This window comes from Rhyacophila brunnea, unplaced genomic scaffold (assembly GCF_057557595.1).
Source record: "Rhyacophila brunnea isolate RB1 unplaced genomic scaffold, BYU_Rbru_1.0 scaffold_1, whole genome shotgun sequence".
Classification (NCBI taxonomy): Eukaryota; Metazoa; Arthropoda; class Insecta; order Trichoptera; family Rhyacophilidae; genus Rhyacophila; species Rhyacophila brunnea.
The window spans coordinates 44,867,781-44,878,136 of NW_028232751.1; positions in this window are offsets into that span (position 1 = coordinate 44,867,781).

Consider the following 10,356-nt stretch of genomic DNA (forward strand, 5'->3'; position numbering starts at 1 on the left):
CCAAATTTTTTTGGGTGCGTTTGTTTGTGCATCGTTAGTGCACGTTTGTGCACGATTTTTTTTCGTTTGTGCACCTATAATAACCGAAAAATTCCAATTTCAAATTGGGTGTTCCAGCTAAACGTAGGGTCACCCAATGTTGAAATTTCAACTTTTTTTGTGTGCATTCGTTTGTGCATCGTTAGTGCACGTTTGTGCACGCATTTCTTTCGTTTGTGCACGCATATTAAGGGGGTTATTCGGATTTCAATTTGGGTGACCCAGCTAAATGCTGAATACTTGTGTCACTAAGCTTAGATTTTCTTCAAAATTTATATTGTAAACACTAGTGAGTTGGTAGTAAACGTTAGTGCACGATTCTTTTTTGCCTTTTCATCGGTATTCAGCGCGCTATTTAATGTTTAAGTTTGTATGCAAAACCTGACTGCGTGGGTTTAAAAATATATATTTTTAGTGAAAACTCTTGTCGCATAGCTAATGCGCAATTCTGCATACTTTTTAAATTTTTTTCTCATATAGTGCGTGAGATATTTGATATGAAATATTTGATGAACGCTAAGTCGAACCACCCAACAAACTTTTTTAACTTTTTGTTAGGTCATCAATATCTCTATTATTGGCTTACGTTTTTGCACGTGCTTTTTTTGATTTCGAGATTATATCTTGAGAGATATAGTTTTTTTAAATTTAGTGACTTGATACTTGAACCATTAAATTTACCTTAAAATTGTTTTGTTAGATGCATACGATTACATATATTTTTTTAAACTTTTAACATGATTTTTCAATTTTTTATCTTTTACATTAAGCTATAAATTTGATTTTGAATGGCCGTCAAGTTTTAACATCAAACATTTTTTAAATGCACAGCTTTGAGTAATTTAATTACATGATTTTTCATCTATTTTGTATTGTTTTTTCATGTAAATTACGTGAAAAATTCCCATTTTTCCATTTTCACTAAGTACCCCGTCAAAATATCCCGAACAAAAACAACCGCATCCGCATGGATGGTCTGGTCAAAAGAGTTTCGCAAAACAGCCAATACGGCTTCTATCTGTTTTCCATTTATACATAATCCATGATAATCAACATCTTCGTGCTTCAATTTGGAAAGCACCTGTATATATTTTTATTGGTGCGTCGTCAAAATATACTTTACGAAGCCATTTGCAAAAGTCATGGCTGTCACCAAAACTGTTTTCACCACTCCAATGTCACAATATTATATTATTTATCTTACAAATTATTTATGGCTTTCACTGTATCTTTAGACCTCGTGCGTTCATAAATGTTTCGTTATGCATTAATTCATGACGAGCAAGCTTTATAACCAACGCTAGTTAGGTACTTTAAAAATCCCAATTTTAAGTACGTTTAATAATAAGACAACCAATAAACAAAATTATAAGTAGTTATTATCCACCTTATCGTTTCGAATGACAGCATAAGAATCATGTATAATTAATTATTAAATATTAGTATTTTGTCAAATATTGTCTATGAATATAAGTATATTAAGTTTGTTGTCGTTGCCTATCGTACGTCAAAATCATCTGTCACATGAGATTCGCCTTTCATGTTTAGGGTACTGGAAATGCTATTTATTAAAACAATGCAAAGTCAGAATGAAAATAATATATTGACGTGCTCTGATAAACTAGAAGGAGTTAAGACAAGGATCTCTACAAATGTATCAAAGGACCTACCAGACCACCATTAAAAACAAGCAATTAATTTTGGATCCGTCTCAAAAACAATTAACTTTGCTGCAAAAGAAATTTTATCATTACATTAATACAATCAATACGACTGGATTCGAAACCAATGCCGAAAATTCTATAGAACCGCTTTCTCTATAAATTTGAGAGGAATTAGTTGAATTGAGAAACGATGGGACTCCAAAAACTGAATTTTGCCGATGTTCCATTGGCTATTTTCTGGATTTCGGTTAAAAAAGAATATTCTTGGATTTCCGGCAAGGCTATTGCAGTTCAGCTACCGTATCTACGATATATGTGTGCAAAAGTTTTTCAACTCGAGTTATAATTAAAAATTTCGAGAATGTAGTATAACCAAGAACTTCGGGTTGTTCTTTCAAATATCAAGTCAAAAAATACACAGGGTGGGGGACTGATAGGCCTCTAGCCTGGGGGACCAGACTCAGGGGTGGGACTGCGTGGCAGGTCAACCAGATAAGTAAGATAAACACAAATTACTAATTTGCTCACATATTAAAAATAGTCGACTGCAGCGCTATTTTACTACGCTGGTATTAATAATTTAAAACATTCGATCGTAGGTTACAATAATTATTTATTATTATTGTGTCAATATTCGACAAACAAATATTCTTAACCAGACAACTAACCATAATTCAAGTGGATGTATTAATAAATACAAACATTCAATACCATTAATTTTACCTCAAACACCATTTTAAAAACTCTATTTTAGAGTATCACACTGTGTTTAACCTTAGCGATAGGTAGGAGGGGCAAATATCCTAGTCTGTGGTCCCCCTTCAGGATGTGGGGTCCATGTTTTGGTGTATAAATTGTTTTACATGTGGTGTATCACTGGTGAGAAAAGGTTGCGGGGCACTGATTTACATACCGGTGCAAGTCGGTTTACAGGAAGGCAGGCGGGAACCGCGCCAATTTTCATTGCTGATTTTGGCAAAATTCATGAATACAAAAATGAAAACCTAACCTAACAAATAATCCAGTAGGTACCTATATCAGCTATTTTCAAAATTTGTTTGCCGCTGGCTTCCTATAAACCGACAAGAACAACATACCTACCTACCTGCACTGTTTGAAAACACCTTAGAAACATTGGTACTTGGAAAAATATGACACCTGACAGGATTCGAACCTGTATACATCGAATTCTGGCCGATGGGCTTTACCAATTTAGTCACCAGTATTATATCCAATTACGGCATAACTAGCCGTAATGTGACTGAAGCTTTTTACAAATTATGCTAGTATTATTGACCTTTGCGGCTTGGTCAGAATACAATGGGACACAGCTTCCAGCGGTTCCATTAATCGAGCAGATATGTTTTAAAATTGTGTATGTTCATAAAGAATGTCACCCTCACAAATATTGTGATATAGTATATTCTATAAGATCCCTTTAGAGCACAGTGTAATTAGTAATATAATGCTTTCTGCGAATATAATAATATTTTATAACTTAACAGCTGAGCAAAGGAAAGGGTGAAAAAATGAAATTCAACATTTATCATAAAACATCAATTATTTATTAAAATACTTAAAACTACCTATCTTTTAAAAATCATCAATCCAAGAGGTACTTAACTGGGTGGTCGACTTAAAAATGTAAGGAGGTGTAACATGTAATTTCTTTGCTTGGTCTAAATATATTACAATAAATCATCAATGTTATAAAGGAAAAAATCAATATGGGTAGGTAGTTACATAGGTAAGTATTAAAAGTAATAAACTTCTGTGACCAATCAAAACGTGGGCGGACATTCTTCTCAGGATGAGCACCATGGTGTAGAGTAGAGAGCCATTACACGGCCTAACTCGTCTGGCTCGTAGCAAAGCTATATTGGCTTCCTGGAGTCGATTCGCATACAACACAGCTCGGGCCATGTAAATCAAATCATCCACATTATGGTGAGCGTGGAATTTGTTAAAACAATTCTCATACTGCAAACAAAAAAGCATTGATAAGATTAAGCAAACGTGTACAGAAATAAACAGAATATTACTTAAAGTATTTGCTGTATACTACGTAGTCAACAATTTATTGTTTTTACATTTCATTGCTTGTTTGACCATTAGATGGGTGAGCAGCACATTGCATAGAAAGCCTTGGGGCTTAGATAGCAGTGGTGAAGGGTGAAGGTAGGCTGTTAAGAACTGCCATAAATAGTGCACATTAAACTTTGTCAGTCATGCATATTTTTTTCATTGAAATAAGACAACTTACAGATGGTGTTGGGTTAGTTTTTTAAATTCAATTAAACCCTGCGAAAACAAGTCTTTTACAGATTAACATCCACATAGACTTTTTTGGAATACACTTTTTTTATCCCAAATTGCTCCATGAGATTTAGTCGATCACCCTTGTCATATAGATACACATATTTCGGACCATGAATTGGATCTACAATATGGCTGCTGCTCGCTATAAAGACGTGCTTGGTGAATTGTGTGAATCTCTAAACTGTTTTACAAGTTTCACAATGCAGATAATAAACACCTCTTCTCTGAAGTGTATATTGATCTATCTAGTATCAACGATGAAACAAAGACACATGACAAAATGACTAAGATGGTTATACATAATTATTATATCTTTAAAAATGAAAGTTTATGTCTTGTATATTAATAAAAAATGGGATGATATAACTGCAAATCAGACTGCTCTAATTAAATCCAAGCTTCGATGTCATCTGGGAATTGATCAGTGACTTTCTTGAGATGTGCACGAGCTACATCTCGTTAAGATTGAAAGGTAGATTTAGCGTATAGTGATCCAAGAATTTTTATTATCTCGTAGTTGTTTGGTTGAGCCTTTATGACATTTTTGAAACATTGGGAGGCCCAGTGAAGGAATAATTGTTGAATACAATAAAACAACTTAATATATTTATACATTGGCTTTGCATGAATTATTTAAATTCGCCCACCATACAGTATTGACAATAATAATTACAACATTATAATAATATAGACTAGAACATAAATTTCAGTCCTCATACTTGATAAAAAAATAAGAAAAAACTCAGCAATAAAGTTGGATGGCAAAATTAAAAAGTGGTCACGATCCTCAGCCATGAGTGAACGACCAAGAAGAAGGATGTATGCGGCAGTAAAGAATTATGGACCGAGAAAAATGGAGGAAGCTAAGGGAGGCCTTCATCCAACTGTAGATCGACCCCGGCTGATGATGATGACTTGATAAAAAGCTTAGTGCCCATACGCACTTGCGGCAGGCCGCATCGCGGCTAGCCACATATCGTTTTTTGTATGCCGGCTAGCCGCAGCGGCCTGCCGCAAGTGCGTATGGGTGAACAAAACAATTATTGTAAAGCAATTTTCTTAAGTGGTGAATACCAGGTCATATTCTATTATATACAAATTTTGATTCATAGATAGCATAAGGATCTCTTCGAATTTTCGTACTGACATACTAGTACTTTTTAATAGTTTAAATTAAATTATAGATTCTTCAAGATGTTACACAAGATTTAACAATGAAACATTCATCAATCTTCCATACATAACTCGAAACAGGTTCAGAAACAAACCTAATTGATAAAAATGTTAGAACATGACATGGGAGTCAACCCTAGATTTATCGCATGCCAGCTGAGTCAACTTGAGAAGATCCAAGATTTTTCGAATGGGTATTTTACTGAGGCTGTTCCAAGTTAAATATTTTCAATGAAGACTGTTACATTTTTAAATCACGTGTATTATTTAGGAATATCAACTGTTAAGCTGTGAACCCAATAGGATGAGCAAACGATCATATGTTTCTTGTAAAAAATATCTGTTATGAGACCTCTTCATGAGGCAGCCGAGATCCACATCGGTTGTAGGGCCAGTAAAAAATATATTTTTAACTGTACGCCTATACAAATATGATATAAAATATACATACATTCTCTGAATCCCCTCGATAAAATGATATACATCTGCTCGAGGCCAAAGTGCGGCAGGACAAATGCAGAAAGTGCAAACTTTTTAGCCTGGTCGCGGTTTCTCGTGCAAGTTAGTAACAGTTCTCTGCACGCAACCCCCAATTCTCTGTGTTGTTATTGGACTTGGATTGTAACCCTGAAAACAAATTACAAGACAACTGAATGAACTGAACTGAGAAAAATTTTCACTCTGCTGAATTAAGCGGATAGACAAGGTTCTTGAATTACTATTATGATTACTAGATAGATGGAGCAATGAGATCTTTTTAAAATTTATGTAGAAAGGATTTTATTCTTTTCGTCATAAATTTCATTTCATACTCATGTGATATATGAAATTTATATCATAATATTTACATTAAGTATGTAATTTTATTAATCAGACATAATTATAGGTTCATAGAATTTCTTCATGTTTTCTTTACAGAGACTTAACGGCCCACATGCTCAGCGTAGGTAAAAATGGAGCTTTTATAGTATTCTTTTTCTTTTTTCTTTCGACCATGTCCGATCCTAATAGGATCATATGGGCCTCCACAGAGTAGAGGTTTGTATTGACAGATTTTGTTTTTTAGGAGAAATGGATGTCAACCTATTAGGTATATTCAGAGCATAATCCTGGACATTCCTTAAACGTTTTAGATAATCTATTTATATAATTTTGAAGCCTTATTATCCTTTATATTTATTTTAAACATTTGATGACTGCATAAAGTATTTTTATTAATTATCATATATTTATGGTACCTGTTTATGGTTTCCTATCCCTGATTTGACGCTGAACACGACTGGACGCGCAAGGGCTACTACGGACACTCTACCCGTGCCCGTACCCGCGCCTATTCCGCGTCGTACACGCCCCATGACTACGGCCAAGCGCTTAGTGCTTAGTAGGACCGGTCGTGAAATGTATCGGCTTTCCTCTTCAGTCGGCAATGGTCCATCACTTCACACCTGAGACAAAGGAACAATCAAAACAATGGACTGAAAGGGGAATAAATAAAATAAAAAAGCCTTTTATTTCTTACAAACAAAAAAGTATATAACAGTGAATTGACTAAATCTAATGTAAGTATATAATATTGACACCCCGGAAGTCCGGGTAGGGAGGGGAGTCGGAGCCGCACAGCCGTTCCGACCTCCGCACTCAACTCTCCGGTCGACCTGACGTTAATGACGCCCTTGATAGCGCGCCGTCGGTCGATACGTGTGAGTCACACGACCAACTTCCACCCTTCGACTAGCTCAGTGATGTAAATTGTTCCGGGCGGTCAATCGAAGCTGGGTTTGGTGCTTGTAGAGCACGCTCAGTGTAAGGTTAGGTCTTGACAGTTGGGTAAAGATGCAGGATTGACAGTTGATGATGGTGGAAATTCAAAATGAAACACACGTTGTTCGTAGCACAAATCTTAGCAGAAAGTTTTATTTTTACAATTAAGGTTCACAGAAAGGTTACTCACTATTACACATAGATACACAATATCAACACAAATGAATAATTTTGCAACAGCCCTAAATTTGTTAATGATGGGCGCCGTGGGCTGCGGCAATTAAAATTTAAGGATCTATGAATCACTTGTTTCGTAACACTAGCAAATTCTACCTACAACGTACGTAGCACGCGAACTCTGAAATTATTTTACAATTCAGCGAGAATTATAACACTAGGAGTGGTGCGCGGGGACACCGTGTCCAGGCCAACTCTCTTTTTTAACTTGATCGATGCCTGTCGAAACATAAATCGTTTTTAAAAAGTAGGTACACAATCAACAAATTATATTCTTCGCGAAGTCGATTCTCAGCGGGACACGAAGTCCGTCACGTATCGGAGGCTTCAGCTTACTGCCTGGTAGCTCGCACCACCGGCTATGTCCCCTTTTCAGCCTTATCGCTGTTCCTCTCAATCCACCCCTGAACGCTAACCCCTCTCTGTCATTCTCGCCCACGGCAGAATGCTTGGCGTTTACCTGGGTTTTACCTTAAGGGTCGTACAGGTCACCTTTTAGCCAGGTAATCGAGAGTTACAGCGATTTCAGGGGGAATCGAGCCCGAAAGAAATAACATTAGGTATCTTAATATAAATACGATTAAAAAACTAAAATTATTTCCTTCGAGTCTCGATCATACTAATCTCGCATGACCAACCTTTATCTGCCTATCTAGCAATTTGTACATTTTTTTAGTTAATAAATAAAAGTACAGAGCATTCTATTCGATCGAGTGGCGATAGACGGATATTTGGCTTAGCGGACTATAAGAAACATGAATGTGGCTTCCATAACTTTTCTCTTACTATACCCTAAAGGGGTCCTCCATACACGTAGAAACGTGGAGGTATCAATATAATATATGATTAAGTATATAATTATATATTCTGTATAATATATATCTATCTATGATTGTATTTTCTTCCTTTTCTTTCTTTTTCTATCTAGTTTATAGAATATTAATTATTATTATTTTTGTATAATCTATATATGTCTATATCTATCTATATATATAAAAGACAGTCGGGTTAGTTACACCATTTATAACTCGAGAACGGCTGGACCGATTTTTACGATCTTTGCATTGTTGGATTTGACTCAGCCCCGAATAGCAGAATCACTATTAAAACATCGGAAAATTCACGGGAAAAAAAATATGAAGTAAATTGATTTTCTCATACATTTTGACATTTTGAACAATGAACGCGCAATCGAAAATAAAAGAAAAACACAAAAAATTTAAATCCATATACAACGATACATGACAGAAAGAATAAACAAGAAACAAACAAATAAATGAAAGGCGTTGTGTGCATTATCTATCCTTTGACAGTTGATTCAGTTCAGCCTCAGATAATCCCGAAAGACTTTGTTGTATACTCCGGCGAATTTTGGAGGAAGTTGTCCTGTCTGAATCCTTTTTACTTCTTCGACAGCGTCCAAAAATAAAGCCAAGGATAAAATTACATGATCTCATTGCTGGTATTGCTCATTATTTACCTAACAATTTCAAAAACCATCATTCGAACTTCATTCGACAATCGATCTACGTGAATAATCGAGCCGATTACCAGCTAGGTGCGCAAATAGCTATTTCGATCGTGATTTTCAAACGGTAAGTTGCCTTCGAAGATGTTCACTTTGTGAGGTTATCAAATTTATGATTGTGTGTGCATCGATAACTGCTTCATTATGTAATTTTGAATTATGTGATTAATTTTCCAGTGTTTATCATTTGATGATTCGTCAAAATGCTGACAACTATTTGCTGCGATTTCGTGGTTTGCTTAAAATCGAGACGGAGCGCCTCACTTTCATTCGGTTGAACCAAGCCAAACTGCGATCGGAGGAGTATATTCATTTACGCGATGCAATCAGCACCGTAGGAGATGCAGCTAATGTTGGTCGATTGACTATTCTATCGGCGATGTACATTGGCAGCCCACGTCATATGCATGAATATGCGCAAGATGCAATGACATATGTTCGTCATTACGGTCGTCCAGATCTATTCATCACCTTTACATGAAATCCGAAATGAATAGAAATTGTTCAACTGCTACTCCCCGGACAAACATCAAGTGATCGGCGCGACATCACCGCACGTGTGTTTAAACAAAAAATCCTGTCGCTGATGAACTACATTGTTAATCATCGCGTCTTTGGGGATACTCGATGCTAGGTGTATTCGATTAAATGGCAAAAACGAGGCTTACCGCATGCACACATTCTTATTTGGTTAGTTGAAAGAATTCGACCAGACCAAATAGATGACATCATATATGTGACGAGATTCCTGATCCCGAAATCGATCCAGACCTGCATGATGTTGTAATTACTAACATGATTCACGGAACGTGTGGTGCTATCAACCCCCAATCACCGTGCATGGTCGACGGCAAGTGTTCCAAGCGTTATCCACGAAGTTTAACGGCGGAGAGTATCACTGCCAATGATGGTTATCCACTGTATCGGCGTCGATCACCCAATGATAACGGTAGAACTATCACAACGAAAATGAAGTGAAACGATATCGTGGCCGACAACACTTGGATTGTTCCGTATTCGCCTTTTTTTCCAAAACATTCAAGGCGCATTGCAACGTGGAGTTTTGCAATTCAGTGAAGTCCATCAAATACATCTGCAAATATGTCACCAAAGGCAGCGATATTGTAGTTTTTGGCGTTCAAACTCCCAATACCAACGAAGAAATCACGCACTATCAAGTTGGTCGATATGTGAGCTGCAATGAAGCAATTTGGCGTATTCTCTCATTCGCCATTCATGAACGTCATCCCACTGCTGTACATTTGGCGGTGCATCTGGAGAATGGTCAACAAGTTTATTTCAACGCATCGAATGTTGCTCAACGTGCTGAAATACCTCCAGCGCCAACATTGACCAGTTTCTTTTCGATTTGCCAAAGCGATCCGTTTGCACGAACGTTGTTCTATTCTAAGATGCCACGTTATTACACTTGGAACGCTTCATCGAAGAAATTTCAACGTCGGAAGCAAGGCGATGCGGTTCCTGATCATCCGGATGTGCATTCTACTGATGCTCTTGGTCGCATTTACACAGTTCATCTGAAGAATGGCGAATGATTCTACTTGCGGTTGTTGCTGGTAAATGTTCGTGGGCCGACATCATTTGAATCACTTCGAACTGTCAATGGTGTAGTGT